Below are 16,869 nucleotides of genomic sequence, written 5' to 3'. Positions count from 1 at the left end.
TAGAGGGAGGAAGGCCTGTGGGCGGAATCAGCAAACAGGGATGAGTGAGGAAGGGAAGAGGCAGGGGAAGGGAGGAGGGGGTTCAGGGAGCTAAGCATACCCCCCACCTGACCCTTCCATCCCCCAACCCCTTCCCGCCTCCCTGTCTCACCCTCTCTCTTCTCCAGGGAAACAAAGTATGTGGAGAAAGGCTCACAGTGACAGATTTTTCATTAGGACCCCCATTCTCCCTATAAAAATAGGTTCCCTACCTCAGCTTTCTAGGGCTTTGGCAAATGCCAAGTAGACCGGTTCTGTGTCTGGCCAGGCTGAGCTTCCTCTCTTGTCCTTGACCTACTGTGCTCCCCTGGAGGCTACTCCCTCTTCAAATCTGAGCTCCCCAGCTTTGCTCGTTCTGCCTCCCCCATGTGCAGACTCTCCCCAGGTTCTGACAAGGGCTGAGTGTCGTGCCTTCACAGCCTCTCCTTCTAAGCCAGCCTCTCGCAGGCGTCCCGGGAACCTCCACATTTCCACCCCAAACTGTCATGCAGCTGCAGAACAGGATCTCAGCCATGTGAGACCCAGAATGAGCCTCAGCCACGCAGCCACGCAGACGGTCCGACCACATCACCCCAAAGAGCAACCTGCCCGGAGCAGGACAGACACACTCCCAGCTTCAGTCCTGGCTCACTGTGTGACCTTGGGCAAGTCCCTTGTTCTCTCCAGGGCTGCCCCTTCTTCACTGGTAAAACTGGAACAACACATTGTTGCAAGGATTAATTGGGGGTTGTGGGAAAATGCTAAGCACAGTGCCTAGTGCCTAGTGAAAGCTGTTAAATAGCTTGCTTAAGTATAATTAGCTCTTTCCATTTGACCTTGTCTAACCTTGGAACTGCTGCTATGACTTTGCCGCCTTCCCATTCTGATACCTATCCCCTGCCTGGACTCTCGAGTTTTCTTAGAAGGTCACCTTGACTAAGTCCCTGCCCTGTATGCCACCTGTCCAGCTTGCTTCCTGCTCAGTGACCTCCTCTAACTTAAGTAATGAGTAACTTGAGCACAGGATGTCCCTTTGGGCTACGCGGGGGCTGGGCTTTTGTTCTGAGGCCCCTTCTGTGAAGGGTGCTGTAGCATCGGGTTGAAAGCAGAAAGCATGCAGTTCCCTGGAGGGAGGGATGCCTCTGGCAGGTGCAGCGTGTGGCTGGGCAGGGGGTGGGGGAGGGAGGTGTGGGCAGAGGGAAGGAGGAAAGCTGTTCGGAGGCCTGACGTCTCCGCAGAGAGGAGGAGGAGGGAGTTCTTCAGCTCTTTTGAAAGACTGGGGGCAAAGAGAACAATGTTTCCATCTCTTTTTCTAGGGAAGAGGAATGGTTCTAGAGTGATGTGGTTAGTTCTGCCCAAGGTGCTGGGCGTTGGGGCGGGTTGATGGGAAGCAGAGAGAAGCGTGGTGGCCGAGAGTGGAGGAGGTTAGGGACCTCTGTCCACGTGAGGATGACGGGTTCTAACTGGGGAAACAAGCAGAGGCAGTTGAGATTGAAGCGGACTCTCCCCGGGAGCGGAGACATGGCCCAAGGGTGAATGCAGGACAGGGCGGTCCTGTGTGAGGCGAGACCACCAGTTAGACATCTGGCAGGCGGAAACGCCAGGACAGATCAGCCCCTCGCCGTCTGCTCCTTCTGCTGCAGGGCAGAGAGGCTGAAAGGGAGGTTCGGCTGCCTGCAGCCCAGAGGGTGCCATTGGGCAGGCTGCACCAGGGAGACAGGCCCCCTGCCAAGCGGTGGGCTCTCGCAAGGCTTGGGCCAAACCCAGTGCAGTCCGCCCTGCAGAGGGCTCCGAGGGCCGCTGCCCATCCCCACGTTGACACACGTGCACACGCCCCGCGGGGTTCTGCTCGGCCAGCACTAGGGTATTTTAAGTACCGAGTGGAGGGGGCTGAGGGTGTGTATTGCACGGTGACTCATCTTGGCAGCAGAAACTGTGCGCAGCGTTGGGGGAAATGGCTCAATGGCGGGCTCTGTGTGCGGCAGAAAGCTCTGGAATGCCCTGCTCTGGGAGACATGGCCGGGAGGGCGGGAGGGGTGGGGGAGAGGAGCTAGGGAACTGCTGCTGGACCCTCACGGTGGACCGTCACGGTGGCGGGATGGAGGCGATGCCAGGGGGGCTCCTGCCACCGGCCTGGGCTGAGCGCCCTGACTGTCCATCCGGAAGCCCAAGCGCACCACAGGGCGTCATTCTGTGGTTCACAGTGGCCCCTGGCTATTTGCTGAAAACAACGAATCACTCTCCGGAAGGGTTTTGGTTTCTTAAGGACACCAGAGACCCTCAGTGGGGACATGTAGAGGGGTCCCTCTTTTTCACTGAGCATCGTTCTGTTCTCTCGCGCTCGGTGTGGGATGGATTCTTGTCCTGGGTGAGGGCACAATAGGGCAATAAGGAGAAAGAACTTATTTTTTCCTTTTTTTTTTTTTTTTTTTAAAGCAAGTCCTCCTTGGTATGATGGACGGTACCTGCCAGGAGTGGCAGTGACAGGTCATCTGCTTGTCACCTTGGCCCCCAGGCCCTGCCTGGCAGATTTCCAGAAACTACTGTCTGTTACACCATTCCTAACTTGTAAGTCAGGAATCTGGAGAGTTCGGAACGCGTCCGCAGTCCAGTGGCCCTGCTGGGGCTTCTCTCCACCACCCCTGTCCTTTACCACGTGGTTACAAAGTGTATGGAGGTGACCACCGTAGAGGGAAGTGGACGCCCAGAGAAGGACTTTTGTTGTGATTGTTCTAGCAAGACCACAGAAGTGGATGGTTTCTGTAAGCATATTCGCAGCTTGGGGGGTGGTAGGAATAAAGGCCAGCAGGCCACAAACTCCTGTCACAACCAGCCTCTCTGCTCCTTTGTACCTCCCCAGTACAGGGTAAGAGGTTCGATTTACTTTTTCCTTGGAAGAATGTCTGGAACCAACCAGTGCATGCTCTAAGCTTTAGAAAATAAAATTTCTTTCCAGAATTTTCCATCTGCTTTACAGGGGACAAGTGGACACTCCTGTAAGAGGCTAAGCTCAGTAAGGGGCACTCCCGTTCCATCATTCTGCTGTCAGAGAGGTCTTGGGACAGATGTAGATGAGATGAGAATCAGGGACATTTTATGATCCCTGTCTTGCTGGACAGCTGGGGAGTCTTCCAGGGATGAAGAAGGTGTCTGGTTTACAATCTGCTTCATTTCCAGCTTCTTTCCACAGCTTTAGATGAGGACCTGGAGGTAATGGGTCATCATTGTGGGTAAACTCATCGTGTATAGTGGTGCCAATGATGTCAGAGGTCCTCCAGCCTAAACTCCTGTCCCTGGCACAAAGTCAACTAGCCTCTTGTTGAATATCCAAACAGGCTGTGTACCCCCAACCTTGCAGTAGAACATTCTGTTGTGGGGAAACCATGAGCTAAAATTGAGCTCCTTGTAACATCTGTACAATCCTGTCTCACCCGGGGGGACACATCGCAGGCCTGGTACATCTTCATTGTGTCCACCCTACAAACATTGCAAACATTTCTGCTGTCTCCTTAATTTTTACCCTTCGAAGCATAAAACCCCCAGTTTCTTCAGTCCCTGTATGAGATTTTCTCTAACCCCCTCTCTGCCCTAGCCCCCTTCCTCATATTCTTTTCCACTTGCCAATATCCTTTTTTAAAGCAAGTGCCCTGGTCCTTGGGCAGAGCCCAGTGGACATCCGGACACTACAACATTATCAGTCGCTCCTCCCAACACTGTGCCTTTGTGGTTTTCTTGAACCAGGGGCTCTTGAACCCTGAAGCCAGATAAATGTTTTAGAAAAATCTTCTTCTGCATTTGCAAAAGCAAAGTCTAGGTCAAAGAAGAGAGACACACGTAAAACAATTGGAGGAGGACACCAGTCCCTGAGCTCCAGGGCAGTGTGCTGTAGACGCTGGCCGTGAAGGGACTAGGGCTGGAGATCTTTCTTCTTGCATTTGCCCATTGCAGTGGCTCACTCAACAGGGCTCTGCCTGCCACTTCTTCCTTCTCTGCACCCCTAACTTTTTCAGCTGTCCTAATGCCCAGCTTCAGCCTACATGAGGCTTGTGTGGTCCTGCTTCTCTCGTGGCCTTTCAGTTCCCACCCCATCACCCATGGGCAGCGGCTTACTTCACTGTCATCTTGATCCACGCTGAGAGATTTAAGTTAGCACAGGTCCTATTTTCACAGTCCTAGGTCATTGGGAAGCCTCAGCATTGACTGTCTTGGTCCGGGTTCTTCCCTCCAGTGTGGCTGGGGTGTGAAGGAGGGAGCCGTGCCGGTTGACGTGGCCGGCAAGCTGCTGGCTGGCAAGAGACAGACAGACACACACTCAGGCAGGCAGACAAACAAACACACAGAACAAAGAATCTTATACACCCTACAGAATTTGCCAGATTTTCTTCTTTCTGCGGCATTGTACCTTTCCAGATCATTCTAGAAATAGTGCGTTTTAATGTGGCTAGTTTGTAGCACTCAAACCAAAGGGAAGAAATGGGAAAAAAGGATGTTTAGCATTTATTTTACTGTGTAAAGTAGCTGGGAGGTAGGAAGATGCAAAAGAGAGAGAAAGGGAGCGAGAGAAAGAGAGGGCGGGTGGGAGGGTGTACGCTGGATCACAACTCGATTTACACTCGTCTCTGCACCGGGAAGGAGGACTTCACGCTGTCAAGGAGCGACTCCTTTAAGCAAACTGGCCGTTTGCAGTGTCTCTACTCCTGCTAGCTCACAGCGTCTTTTCCTTCGTCTTGTTTGGTCAGCGCTAGCGGTCGTTCACAGCAACGGTCTACACGGCGTTGGGCCCCACAAGTGGGCCTGGGGGGCAGGCCCTTTACTGAAGTTTCTGAAATGCGTCCCGAGGACCAGGTGGCACCTGTAAGTCCCACGGAATGACACTCCCCACCAGAGCCCTCCATTCCTGGTTCTAAAAGCCGTTGCTGTGCCTTTCCTCACAGGGACACCACCGAGGACACCACCAAGGACATAAATGAGCAGAATGACAAGGAGGCCAAGACCCCGAGCCCCGGCTTCTCCAAGACCTCTTGCTCCATTCAAACCTTCCGTCGCGACGTTAGAAGCTGCGCAGATGCGCAAAGACCGCGTAGACAGACGCTGTGCCAGGTGCTTAATCCGGATGACCTTTTGTTTGCTGTGTTCCGCTCTGTGTTGCCTTTTTAACCCTTAATGAGGTTGGCCCTTGCACTGGTTAATTTTCTGTGTCATTTCGATTGGGCTAAGGGATGCCCAGCTGTTTGGAAGAACCTGACTCTGGACGAGTCTGTGAGGGGGTCTCTGGAAGAGGTTAGCGTTGGGATTAGTCGACTGAGTCGAGGGGGGCGCTCCGCGAAGGGTGCCGGCCCCTCCCAGCGCCCGGAGGCACAATCCGCTGAGAAGACCAGAAAGGCAGGCAAGGGGCAGATTCTCTCTCTCTCTGCCTGAGCCGAGATGTCTTCTCCTGCCCTCAGCCACTGGCAATCCTGGTTCTTGGGCTTTTAGACCAGACCACGACTTGCACCATCAGCCTCCTCTCAGGCCTTGGACTAAATTATACTCCTGGCTTTCCTGGGTCTCCAGCTTGCTGGTGGCATCTTGGTCTCCATAATCGTGTGGTGATTTCTGTAAGTGATCTCCTCCTCTGTGTCTGCATCTCCGTCTATCCCGCTGTCGATCTAACCATATCGGTTCTGTTTCTCTGAGGAAGCCTAACACAGCCCTCTTACTACTACCTGCCTCTCACAAGTGAAGAAGCTATGTATTGTGCAGATTCAGTCCCTGAGGCCAGCAAGAAGCCAGCCCCATTCAGGTCCAGGCAGGGCTCTGGAGCCCATGCTCAGAGCCACGAGACCTAACTGCCTCTTCAGAAGGAAGACCTACACACACAGAAAGTGCTAGCACAGCTTCCGGCATCCAGTGGGTGCACTTACATAAGGCTTTTTGTTTTCTGGGTTGAAAACTCCCCGGGAGTTTGCAAGTCTTCACTGGGACACGATTTACAGAAGCCTGTCTTGGATTCACGTACTTCCCATCAGTCACTCACGGTCACCCACGGGGTGTATAGCGTGGCCTTAGGAATTGAGGGCTTCACAAAAGTCATGGAAGATACGGTCCTTTGACAGCAGACGGTCCGTCAGGCAAGATGCACAGGAATGAGTGAACAACAATGCAGGCTGGTAAATCATTATGTTTCACAGTAGGTACCAGAGCAAGAGACGCAGTGGGAATCTGGCGAGACGAGATAGCCCTTCTGGAAGAGGACGGGCCCAGACAGGACCTGATAACGCCTCGGGAAGGAGCAGAGTGGAAAGAGCCTTTGTTCACTCATTCGCTGAACACTGAGGGACTAACTGCGTACCAGGTCGCTTTGCTGGTCATCCGAGAGCCCATGTGGCCAAGCAGCTTGTTCTGTTCTGTGGGGGCAGCCTGATATTTCCCAAGGGAGCTAGGAGCGCGCTCGAGGGGACCTAACCCCCTGCGGAGAGTGGGGAGGGCTTCCTGCAGGTGGTGGAGGGTGGAAGCAAGCCAGGGGAGGGGAGGGCAGGCCGGGCCGCAGGTGCAAAGGCAGAGAAAGGGCTCCGGTCAGGGTCGGTTGAGGGACCGCCTTCCATTGTAATGAAGACATTTTAATAGAGACAACATACAACTGAGAGGTACAGGTCTAACCTGCTCTTTGCAAAGGAGGAACTAGACTAAAGCACACCCCCGCTCCCCAGACAGCTATGGCCTCATCCCCAGCCCCCCACTTCCATCCCCACCGATGAAACCAGATCTGCGCTCAGCCTCTCCCCCATCACTGACTCCAAGCTGCTGTGTGTTTTGCAAGCTCCTCGGGATCCCCCCAGTGTCCTCTGACACTGTCCCTCGTAAGCAGAGGACAGGGAACAGGTGGGTAGGTGGCGGTGTGAACCAGCAAGGAGGTTATAGGTGAGGCTTGTCTGGGGCAGAGGCAAGGGGGGAGACCCGCACATCCACTGCCACATTGTGGAAGTTTCTACAGGGCCTTCGTGTCTGTCACGCCTGCTGCGCGGGTGTTCTCAACAGTGCGTCACTGTCTCAAGCCTGTCTTTGGAGCGGCCTCTGGGAACAGGAAAGGCAAGTGGAACCTACATTCCGAGGACAGGGCGGAGTGAGGGGCCCTCGAGGTCCGAGTGCCGGGCGCCGCTCACAGGGGTCGCACCTGCTCCGTGATCTCCCCCGACACGGCAGCAAAGGGACAAATCAGACTTGACAGCAAAGCCTTGAAAAAGAGCATCCTTCCTCCCTTGACCTCTGCCAGGGCACCCACGTCAAGTTTGCTTAAGAGAATGTGGCCAGATCCACAGAGTGGCCTCTCTTTTACCTACAGGGCGAATTTTCAAATGAAGGCAGGTTTCAGCTGAAGAAAGCCAGGTAACAGCCCCAGGATATTTGGCAACTCCGGAGACTCATTTTTTTTTAGCTTTCGTAGGCATCTGAATGTGAGAGGGAAGTGCCGCTCCTGGGAGGGTGACTCTCCCCAGGAGAACACAGGAGACAGGCAGCACGTCCTCTCCCTGCCACGGGCGCGGCGGCGGGGCTGGGGGGCTGTTTCTGTCCCCTCTCCAATCAGACACGTAGAGCTTTTGGGCCACACACACCCTAATCTTCTGCAAACTGTTTTGTTCTAGGACCCCCTCAGCATGGCTGCTGAACTGCAGGTGATTATTGTTTTGGAATTCGTGTGGGAGCCTAACCTTCCTGTTCTCGGCCTGTGGAGAAGTGTGTCGCCAAGTTCCAGACAGCGCTGCGGACTTTGAGAACACCACCTGCTGGTAAGAGGAAAACTCATCCTCATCGTCTCGTCCTCCGGTGGGCAGAGTGGGCACGAGGGGCAGGGCACGCGCAGTGAGCCTGGTCTTAGAAACGACCCGGTTCGTAGGAGGGCCTGGAAGCTGTTTCTAGAGGGGCAAGGAGAAGCCCGGTGAGGGAAGCTTGCGGCAGGGCGGGCTTCAGACCGAGGCCTCGGGCCCCCGGCCCATGCCCCCACGGACTCGTGCTCCTCACCCATCTTGCGAGCCATCCTGGGTTGACTCGAAGAAGCAACCACACATGAAAACGGAGAACGTCGTTGCCTATGTGTGAGGGACCCAAGAAGAAATGAGAAGAAATTGCACTGTGATCTTCCACTGAAAAAGAAAAAAAAAAGAAAGACAGAAAAATCCCCATGGTGGTTTTATCAGTTAAACTTGGCTTCAGAACCCCAGATGGACAATGGCTCCAACAACGTGGGATTCATTTCTTCTTACTTACGAGTGTGGAGGGAGGAGCCCAGGACTGCGGCAACAGCCGTACCTTGAGGTCCTCAGGCCCCGCCGGCTCACCTGTTTGCCATCCCGCCCATGTGGCCCTGGCTCTCATGGCCCGAGGTAATGCCTAGGACATCAGGCACCCCAGCCAGGCTGGAGGAAAAATAAGAAGAAGAATGGGGCCTGAATGTCAACGGTCCCTTATGGAAACACCTGTCGTAGAAACCGCTCCCATCCCGTTAGTCGGAACTCGGCCCCAAGGCCACACTTGGCTGCATGGGAAGCAGGAACCGCGTGCCCAGCTCGAAGGTAGAGGGTCTGTCCTCGTCTGCCATAATAATGTGGGGAAATGGGACGCATATCGATTTGTTCTTTTGAGTTACTACTACCCAGGCCTTTTGCAAAATACAAATCCCAAGAGGGGTCCCCTTATCTGATATGTGATCGTCCAAAGAAAGCACCAAATTTCTTTCTTTTGTGGTAAAGACAAGTCATTGTAAAAGGAGGCCGTGGGAAAATCTCAGGCCACAAGGGTTGGAGAAGGCAGCTCTGGAAGGAGCAGGGAGCAGAGGTGGAGGAGGTTTCGAAACGAGAGTGCAGAAAACAGGCCCCTCTAGTCCCACGGCCACAACCGGGCTCTGCCCTGTTGGCAAGGGCTGGTGCCGCTGAGGTTCCGCCCACCACCGTTTTCCACTTCCGGTGCAAACAGTGGACTCAGTCTCCACCAGGCTTTCTGGGGCTTGTGGGACTTAGACGGCTGTTGCTTTATCTTCGCCTGGGCCCTGGTGACAGAGGGTGCGTGATTTCCCCAGACCTGCACAGCCGCTGCCCTGCCGGTTTTAACTGACGGTAGATCTCAGAGCAGCTCACGTCTAGTAAATAAGGACTCTTTTTTGCAAATCAGTAATTTTTCAATTTCATCAGACTTCCAGAGGGATGGGACGTTACAGTGGACGTTAGAGTGTGTAAAGATCTCCAGACACCGGGACGACATGTGAGTCCAAGGGGCAGCTTCTGGCAGTTTCTCAGACTCTCTAAGCCCCTTTGGTGGCCACAGGGCCTTTACACTTGCTATTCCCTCTGTGTCTGGAATGTTCATCTGTCCCCTCTTGTCCAGATAACCTACTGAGCCTCAGAAGAAGACTTCCTTGATGTCTGGGACTGGGGAAGATGTCTCAGCCACAGGTTTTCCCGGCACCGTGTATCTCTTCTTTGTGCCTTTTTCCACAGTTGTGGCTCTCCACTGACTCATGCATTTATTTATTTAGATGATACTTGCATGAGAACAGGCTTTGTCCACCATGGTATCCTCTGTACGAAGTACACTGATAGGCGTGTAGTACACACTCAGTAAATTTAGCTGAGTTGTGAAATGCCCCCGCAGCCCATTTGTCTCTAACCCTATTACAATGGTACAGAATTTCACAATGTGTTGACCACGAACCCTCTGCATCAGATTTATTTGGCGAGGCCCTGGTGACAGGATCCACAGGTGAACAAGCTTCCTCCTCGGTAATTGCTAAGCACCACAACGTTTGAGAAGCCCCACTGGAGGGTGTGTGAGAAATCCGGGAGACAGCAGGACGTGGGTGTTATTAAGACCCTCATGCTGGCCACAGGAATGCGCCTCTGGGGAAAGGCCGTTCAATTCAAGAACTATCGCCTCTCTCCGTATGCTCAAATTCAGAGAAGAAACCTACAAGACAACTTTGCTCTTGGACAGCCCAGAGTGTGTGTGGAGACGGCTGTTCGTTGAGCTTCCACCGTCACGGTTAGGTGGAAATAAAACGTGTGCTCGCCGTAGCACCTGGGCACAGAGGGCTTTTAAGAACCGCACAATGACCTGACTGCTGGCGCACTCGGTATGTTCCTCCCTCCCTGGCCCTCCATCTCTAGGTGACGTGACTTTCAGAGTCAGGAACTGAGTCCTCCGTGCAGCTGGGTCTGATTTCCAGCCCCCGAACGTAATACGATACGTATTCAGCTACTAAAGATCTCCAGGCCTGCAAGCTGATACACTTAAACTCTTGTCTTCTTTAAAAAAACCAAAAATCTGGGAGCCTAATACTGTGCCCCGAAGTTGACCGTGCAGCCGGCCGGCCCGCCACACTCACTGAGATCCAGACGGGCAGCCCCACCGGGGACGGGCAGCCGTCCACGCAGGAGTTCCTCCTAGGGCATCGTAGCTCTTTCCCGCCGGCGCAGCTGCTCTTTTTGCCTCCCAGACTTCCTCTTTCTCTTTTAAGATTTCTTCTCCTCCTTCCCTACTTGAGGGCAGGCTCGTATCTTTTTTGAGGATCATAGATTCTTTACCTTCCAAGAATTTTTTTCTTTCTTCCGCTGCCTCAGGACTCGCGTCCTCTTTTTAATATCTCCCCAAGATCTTGGATGACCACTGTCATTTCTCTTAAGAAAAGAAACCATTCTACTGTCTCACCAAATATCTAACTACATATGTACAATGTCATGTATTTGTTATATAGCATATATGTTTATTAGATTTTTTTTTAATTTAAAGTAATTTCTGCACCCAACATGGGGCTCGAACTCACAACCTTGAGATCAAGAGTCACACGCTCGACGGGCAAAGCCAGCCGGACGCCCCCAGCTCCTGTACATCAGTAGCTCTGCTGACAAACCTAACACACGGACAAATGAAAACCCGGCACAAAAGGATGATGCCGGAATGGAGATCGTGAATAAAGATGAAAAGTTCAAACCATAAGACATAAGGCAAAAATTACTGTCCCAGAGAGGGTCCCCAGTGTCAGAGCTGGAGGACAGCCAGGAAGAAGGTGCTGCATCTGCTTTAACAGCTCCGGGGAGCAGGGGCAAAGTCGCAGTGCGAATTCTCCACCATTCCCAGTGGCAGTGCCCGGCTCACAGAGGTTTCAAGAAATACTTATGGAGAAAAGTGACTTGAGGAAGGGTCTCCAGTGTGAACCTGCTACTTTTAACGGGATGTTGGTGTTCCAGTGAACCCAGCAAAGTGCAGTGTGGCCCGGCAGGACCCCGGCAGGCCCCGGATGGGGACAGCGGGCTGTGGCCACTGGTCAGGAAAACTGTCTCCTCCCGCGGCCCATGACGCTCCTGTCTCAGCCCTCGGGAACCCTTGAAGCTTCCCAGTACCTTCACGGATCCATCCAGGTTGTGGTAAATGAAAAAGGAATACTTTGCTGACAAAATATGGGGTGTTTCTGCTAAAAGGCCCTTTGTAGTGTTGCCAAAGACACTCCCCTGTGGTCGGATGGAAAGTGCTTGGGTTGTGGCGACGCGGCCAGCTGGCTCTTCCTTCACCGGGTGAGACTCCCCCTTCTCACCCCGAAAATGGGAATAATGACACTGTGTGGGAATTCGAGATAGTTACTGTTCAAGGCTTAGAACATCATAGAAATTCCAAAAGTGATGGCTTTCCGCACTCACGTGTCAACAGCGCAGGAGCTGGGGTTTTCTGTCCAGCCCCTGACACAAAACCAGCACTTAGTAAGGTCTGTTGCATCAAGGGCGCATCTGGCCACTCGCCACGTCGCTAGTGGAAATGTGTCTCTGTCTTCTGATCTGCTCAGACGGGCGGACGGTGCGTGGTGTTCCAGCAGCAGCAGCTGCGGGACTTCGGGTCGGTGCTCGTGACAGTTGTGTGCCGGCTGGTCGGGACTTCGGGTCGGTGCTCGTGACAGTTGTGTGCCGGCTGGGCGACCCGAGGGACAGCAGGCTGACACTGAGCGGCCCCTCGCGTCCTCTCCCAACCAGCAGCGTCAGCGCCGCTCGGGCCCCCGTGAGACGTGTAAAGTCGCAGGCCCCGCGGCAGCCCCGCCGAGTCAGCAATTCGGGGGGGCAGCCGGTCATCGGTGGGAGCCGCTCCTTCGCTGATCCTGATGTGTGCCCAGGGCTGGGGACCAAGACCATGGGGATGCGTACAGCCGTCCTGTGCTGTGGCTGCAGATGCCCTGAGCCCTGAGCCCCCGGTGCCTAAGAACCGACGACGCGTGCCTGGAAGCGGGAAGCCGCTCGGCCTCCCGGGAAGCACCCGTGAAGCTCATCCCACAGGCTGCGCCCCTGGTGTTTTGCTCACAGCCTCTGCTGTGGGTGCATGTTGGGTCCCCTCCTCCCCAAATCATGGGTTGAAGCCCTGCCCCCCACCCCGTGTGCTGGGATTCGGTGCCAGGGCCTCGGGGGACACGATAAGGCCGGACCAGCCTGGAGGAGCCCCTGGCCTGCTCCTGCCCCGCTCCCAGCCGGCGCCGGCCCTGAGCTCCAACGCCCGCTTCCAGGACGGTGAGCGGGGAAACGGCTGTTGTTGGAGCCATTTCCACCTGCTGCGGCCGAGGGGACCGGGGCGGCCTGGAGCGCGGGAAGCTCTGTCTGCGCCGTCCGTCCGTCCTCGTGTTGGGGAAGCCGCCCGCGAAGCCGCTGTCAGAGACCCAGCCGTGACGGGGCTCGGCAGGAGCCTGCGTTTGTCTCTCCTGCGGCCGGCGGGGGAGCGGTGGGGCGGGCGACGCGGGTCTGTCCACGGCGCGCAGGGTCCGGGACCTGCTCTCCCGACGTGCGCGTGCGGCTTCTCCCCGGGCTGTCCCCGGCCTGACGCAGGCCGGGTCCTCCTGCGGGGAGGAAACCCCAGCACGGGGGTTTGACTTCAAGACGATGTTGCCAGATTTACACATTTCACTTCCTTTTGTGCCGGTTACCCGCGTTCTCATGGCCAGCTGCGGGGGTGCTGCGGGGGTGCTGCGGGGCGGCGCGGGCTCACCGATGACCGCGGGGCCTGTCGCGAAGGAGCAGGGACGAGCGAGCCCTGGGAGAGGCGCCCTGGCTTCTCCTGGGCCAGCTGCCGCACCAGCGCCGGCCCAGGATTCCCAGATCTGTCTTTAGACGAAAACCCCCCTTCTCCTGGGTTAGCTTGAGTGAGAAACTCCTATTTGTTACCCGAGGCTGCGGATCACAGCGGGGCCCCTTAAGTCCCTCAGACCTTAGCGAAGGCTGACATGAAGGTAAGGTGACAGGTGGGGGGCTCGAGGCGAGCCCCACACACTGACGCAGGGGAGGGCGCGCAGTGGTGCCACAGGACGGCCGTGAGGTGGGGTGAGAGGAGACCGGCCTACGGACGGCTCTGAGCTGTCCCCAGCAGCCTTCCTTGCCTCCCCGAGGGCCCTGGGCCCAGGCAAGCCCCGGGAATGTACCACACGGAGCCTTCGGTCTCTTTCCACGTCCCTGCGGGCGGCACCTGGGCCGTCAGGAGCCCCACACCCCGCGCCCCTTCCCTCCGAGGGCCGTTCGGCCGTGCACAGGCACTCGGGGCTCCGTGGGGTTTAGGGACTTCTGGTTGCGTGGGACTCTGCAGCAGGGGACTCTGTAGCAGGGGAATTTTCAGCCCGTTTGACTGTTAGCCCTGGTTTGTTAGGGGTTTTTGTTACTCGAGCCGGGTGCTGGTTTGCATAGTCGCCTCTCCCTCTCCGTACCCTCATTTCAGGGTAGCAGCCTGGGGAAAGTAATGCCTTTTAGTTTTCTTCCTGTGGTTTTCACCTCTCACCTAGCATGGCAGATGGGTCTATGAGCTCAGGGTCCCGCTTCCTGGAAGAATGGGTAGAACTCTTGGGTCTCTCCTCTGTCAACCCGGTTTCCTTCTCCAGCTTTTAAGGCAACTGTTCCAACCTGCGCTTTAATGCCTGGGTCAAATAAACACCAGGATTGCCCAGGGCTGTGTCCAGTGTGGGCTTGCAATCACCGGAGGGGCCGGAGGAGCCCCGAGTTCACACACATGAAGTCGGACATAGGTCAGCATTAATCAGCCCAACGCCTGTCTTCCCCACCCCGGGTTTCTTGGCTCTGCCTCTGGGTGATTTGCCGTGCCATCCTTCCGTGGGCCGCGTGTCGCAGTGAACGGAGGGGACCACGACAGACATGACCTTCTGTTCACCGTAGGGTCTGCGGAAGGGATGGAAAGCGGAGGTGTGGGGGTGGGCTCCGTGTGCCGGGAACGGCTAGATGCTTGTAATCCCCAAAGAAACTGGAGAAGAATGAATATTTCAACCTATGAGAAAATGGAGGTGTCAGAGAGACAGTGACTTTCTCAGAGCACTGGTCACTAACAAGGGGTGGAGGCAGAATCTGAGTGAGGTTTGTCTGTTGTTTTAGATCCTGTGCTCAGAATTAGCTTCAGCCCATTGACGAGAAGAGTCTTCCGTTAAGAGCTGTACGCTGGCAACTGAGAAGGAAGGAGCCCCCTTTAATCACGTCCTTTATGGGGGCAGAGAGGGAAGAAGAGGGGGAACCACTGCGAATGGGCTCAGGGATTTATCTGGAGGCGGAATGTTCTGCCATAACCTTATTCTCTGACTCTGGGAGAATCCACTGTCTTCCCTGTGACTTATTTAACAACCAGATTGAAAAACAACAAAACAGAAAAACCCACAAAAAACACAATGCTCCCAATCTTTGAAGGGCTCAGTGAAAATCTAGGTGAATGACCATATAAAAATCTTAGCAGGTAGGAACACACACAGACACATATACATAAACATAAATATAAATGATAGATTTTAATTACCCCACTTGAAGACCTTCTATCCAGAGCAAATTCAGTTTTGTTTTGCTGTTGCCCTAGACTTAAGTTTCTTAAAGGTAGGCGCCAGGTCTTTGTCAAGGAATCCTCAAATGTTGGAACTGGAAGGGATGTTAGACATCATAAAGATAATCTCTGTTTCCCTGACATGGCCTGACGTCTTGTCTTGTATACAGCAGGGGCTTATTAAATAGCAGCTGAATAAACGGTGGCTGTCTTTCATAGGCTTTGCAATCCGACCTCCCTCTACAGCCCCGTGAGTGAGGTCACAGGAAGCCCCGCGCCTCTGGTCCCACTATCCAGTCATAACTTGCTCCAGTAGGAATTTTGGTGTTTTTATGAGCTTTTCCCTGCTCCTGAAATGACCTTTACTATAGCTTAGCTTTAGCTCAGAAGATAAATTCCGTGTGTCCAAGCAGTTTGTGGGAACCACTCTGCCCTCTCTAACTGAGTGAGACCCACAGTGACGGCAAAAGCAGCCTTTGGCAACGCGGCAAAGCTTCCACCTTCCCCGAGGTCCAGGGCTGGCTCCGTGCGATGCAGCCTTGGCACTCACACGGGGATAATGGCTGCTGTTCCCCCTTGAAGTTCCCAGTAATTTATACACAAGTGGCCCAGCGTTTTTTTTTTTTTTTTTTTTTTTAAAGATTTATTTATTTGACAGAGAGAAATCACAAGTAGACAGAGAGGCAGCCAGAGAGAGAGAGAGAGGGAAGCAAGCTCCCTGCCGAGCAGAGAGCTCGATGCGGGACCCGATCCCAGGACCCTGAGATCATGACCTGAGCCGAAGGCAGCGGCTTAATCCACTGAGCCACCCAGGCGCCCCGGCCCAGCGTTTTCAATCTGCAGTGGGCCCTGTAAGCTATGCAGCTCCTCTGCTTGGCTCTCTATGTGCACCTGCGCATTTTCTCTTGGCCCTGAAGTTCCCCACACCCCCTGCCCAAAGGTGGGGCCACCACGTGCCCCATCATGGGGGAATCTGAAACATCTGCCTGGCCTTTGGAATAAACTAGCCAATGCATTATTCAGAGCCGTCGGCTCTCTCCATGCGTACGGCCAAACTAGTAGAATGGAATGAACGTGTGTTCATCATTGACGGGTGCCAGCCACAGGGCTACAGGTCTGCCTACTTCCTTCTTTAAACCGACACCTCGAACCCATGAGGTAAGTGCTGTTACTCGAACCCTACAGATGGGAGTCCTGCGGCTCAGGGAAGGTGGGAAGGGGCAGGGCTCAGCCGCTGAATTCTTTGACTGGTTTGACTGGAAAGCCCGTTCCGATTTCCTTGCCTTTGCTCATCTGAGGCCTGGAACGCGCGCCTGGAGGTCACAGCATTGCCTGCAACGAACAGCGACCTTTCCTGCGGCTTCCACTCCTTACCTTTGCAGCGGGACCTTTCGCCGCTGTTTGGTTAGCAGTGAGGGTACGCTACTGTCCCGTATCAGGCTTTGAGCCGTAGAGTGACTTTCCCAGGACCATCCAGGAAAGCAGGACTGCTGTGCCTCACTGCCGCACGGATGGGGGCGGGGGTGGGGGCCAGAAAGCAGACCCTGGGACTGGAGTCCCAGCCAGTGCTGACGGCATGCGGCTTACTCAATAGCACTGTCCGCTCGCGTGTAACAGAAGCTGCAGCCACTTCTCTCTTTTTCACAAATCTCCACACCTGCTGTGTGCCAGGTCCTGTACTAGGCCTCGCAGAGGCCGAAATGCAGAAGGCACAGCTCCTGCTTTCTAGAAGGCCATGGACTGGCCGGAATGTGCACTCTTCACCCCGACACTTTGCTAGCCATGGGTCTGAGGTTAGCGGAGTCAGGAGTGAGAGCAGATTTCAGAAACGGATGTCGGGTCATTTCTGAAGGTCATTGGCATTCTTCCTTGCCTGAACCTTGCTGTAGATCAGCGTCCTTTGTTGGGTGGCGCGCCTCTCCCTGTCCGCGGCGGCGTGAAGAGCGACTCCCGCGGGAACCGCGTGATCCTCTGCTCCAGCAGATGGAAGCACGATTGTTCGGGACGGACATGGAGAGCCGCTGAGTTACAGACAAGCTCTCCTCT

General features: G+C 54.8%; 1 protein-coding gene across 1 annotated transcript in view; it reads left to right on the top strand.

Moving 5' to 3' along the window:
- The first annotated feature begins 4,719 nt into the window (after window positions 1-4,719).
- The window catches only part of DPT (dermatopontin), a 350,410-nt gene continuing 338,260 nt past the window's right edge, over window positions 4,720-16,869 (top strand). Inside the window, exons 1-2 of the mRNA XM_082702819.1 lie at window positions 4,720-5,615; window positions 7,641-7,784. The gene's annotated coding sequence lies outside the window, so the exon portion shown is untranslated. The remainder of the gene's footprint in view (window positions 5,616-7,640; window positions 7,785-16,869) is intronic.

This window comes from Mustela nivalis, assembly GCF_964662115.1.
Source record: "Mustela nivalis genome assembly, chromosome: 16".
In the NCBI taxonomy this organism is placed as follows: Eukaryota; Metazoa; Chordata; class Mammalia; order Carnivora; family Mustelidae; genus Mustela; species Mustela nivalis.
This window is presented reverse-complemented; position numbering and strand designations above follow the sequence as displayed.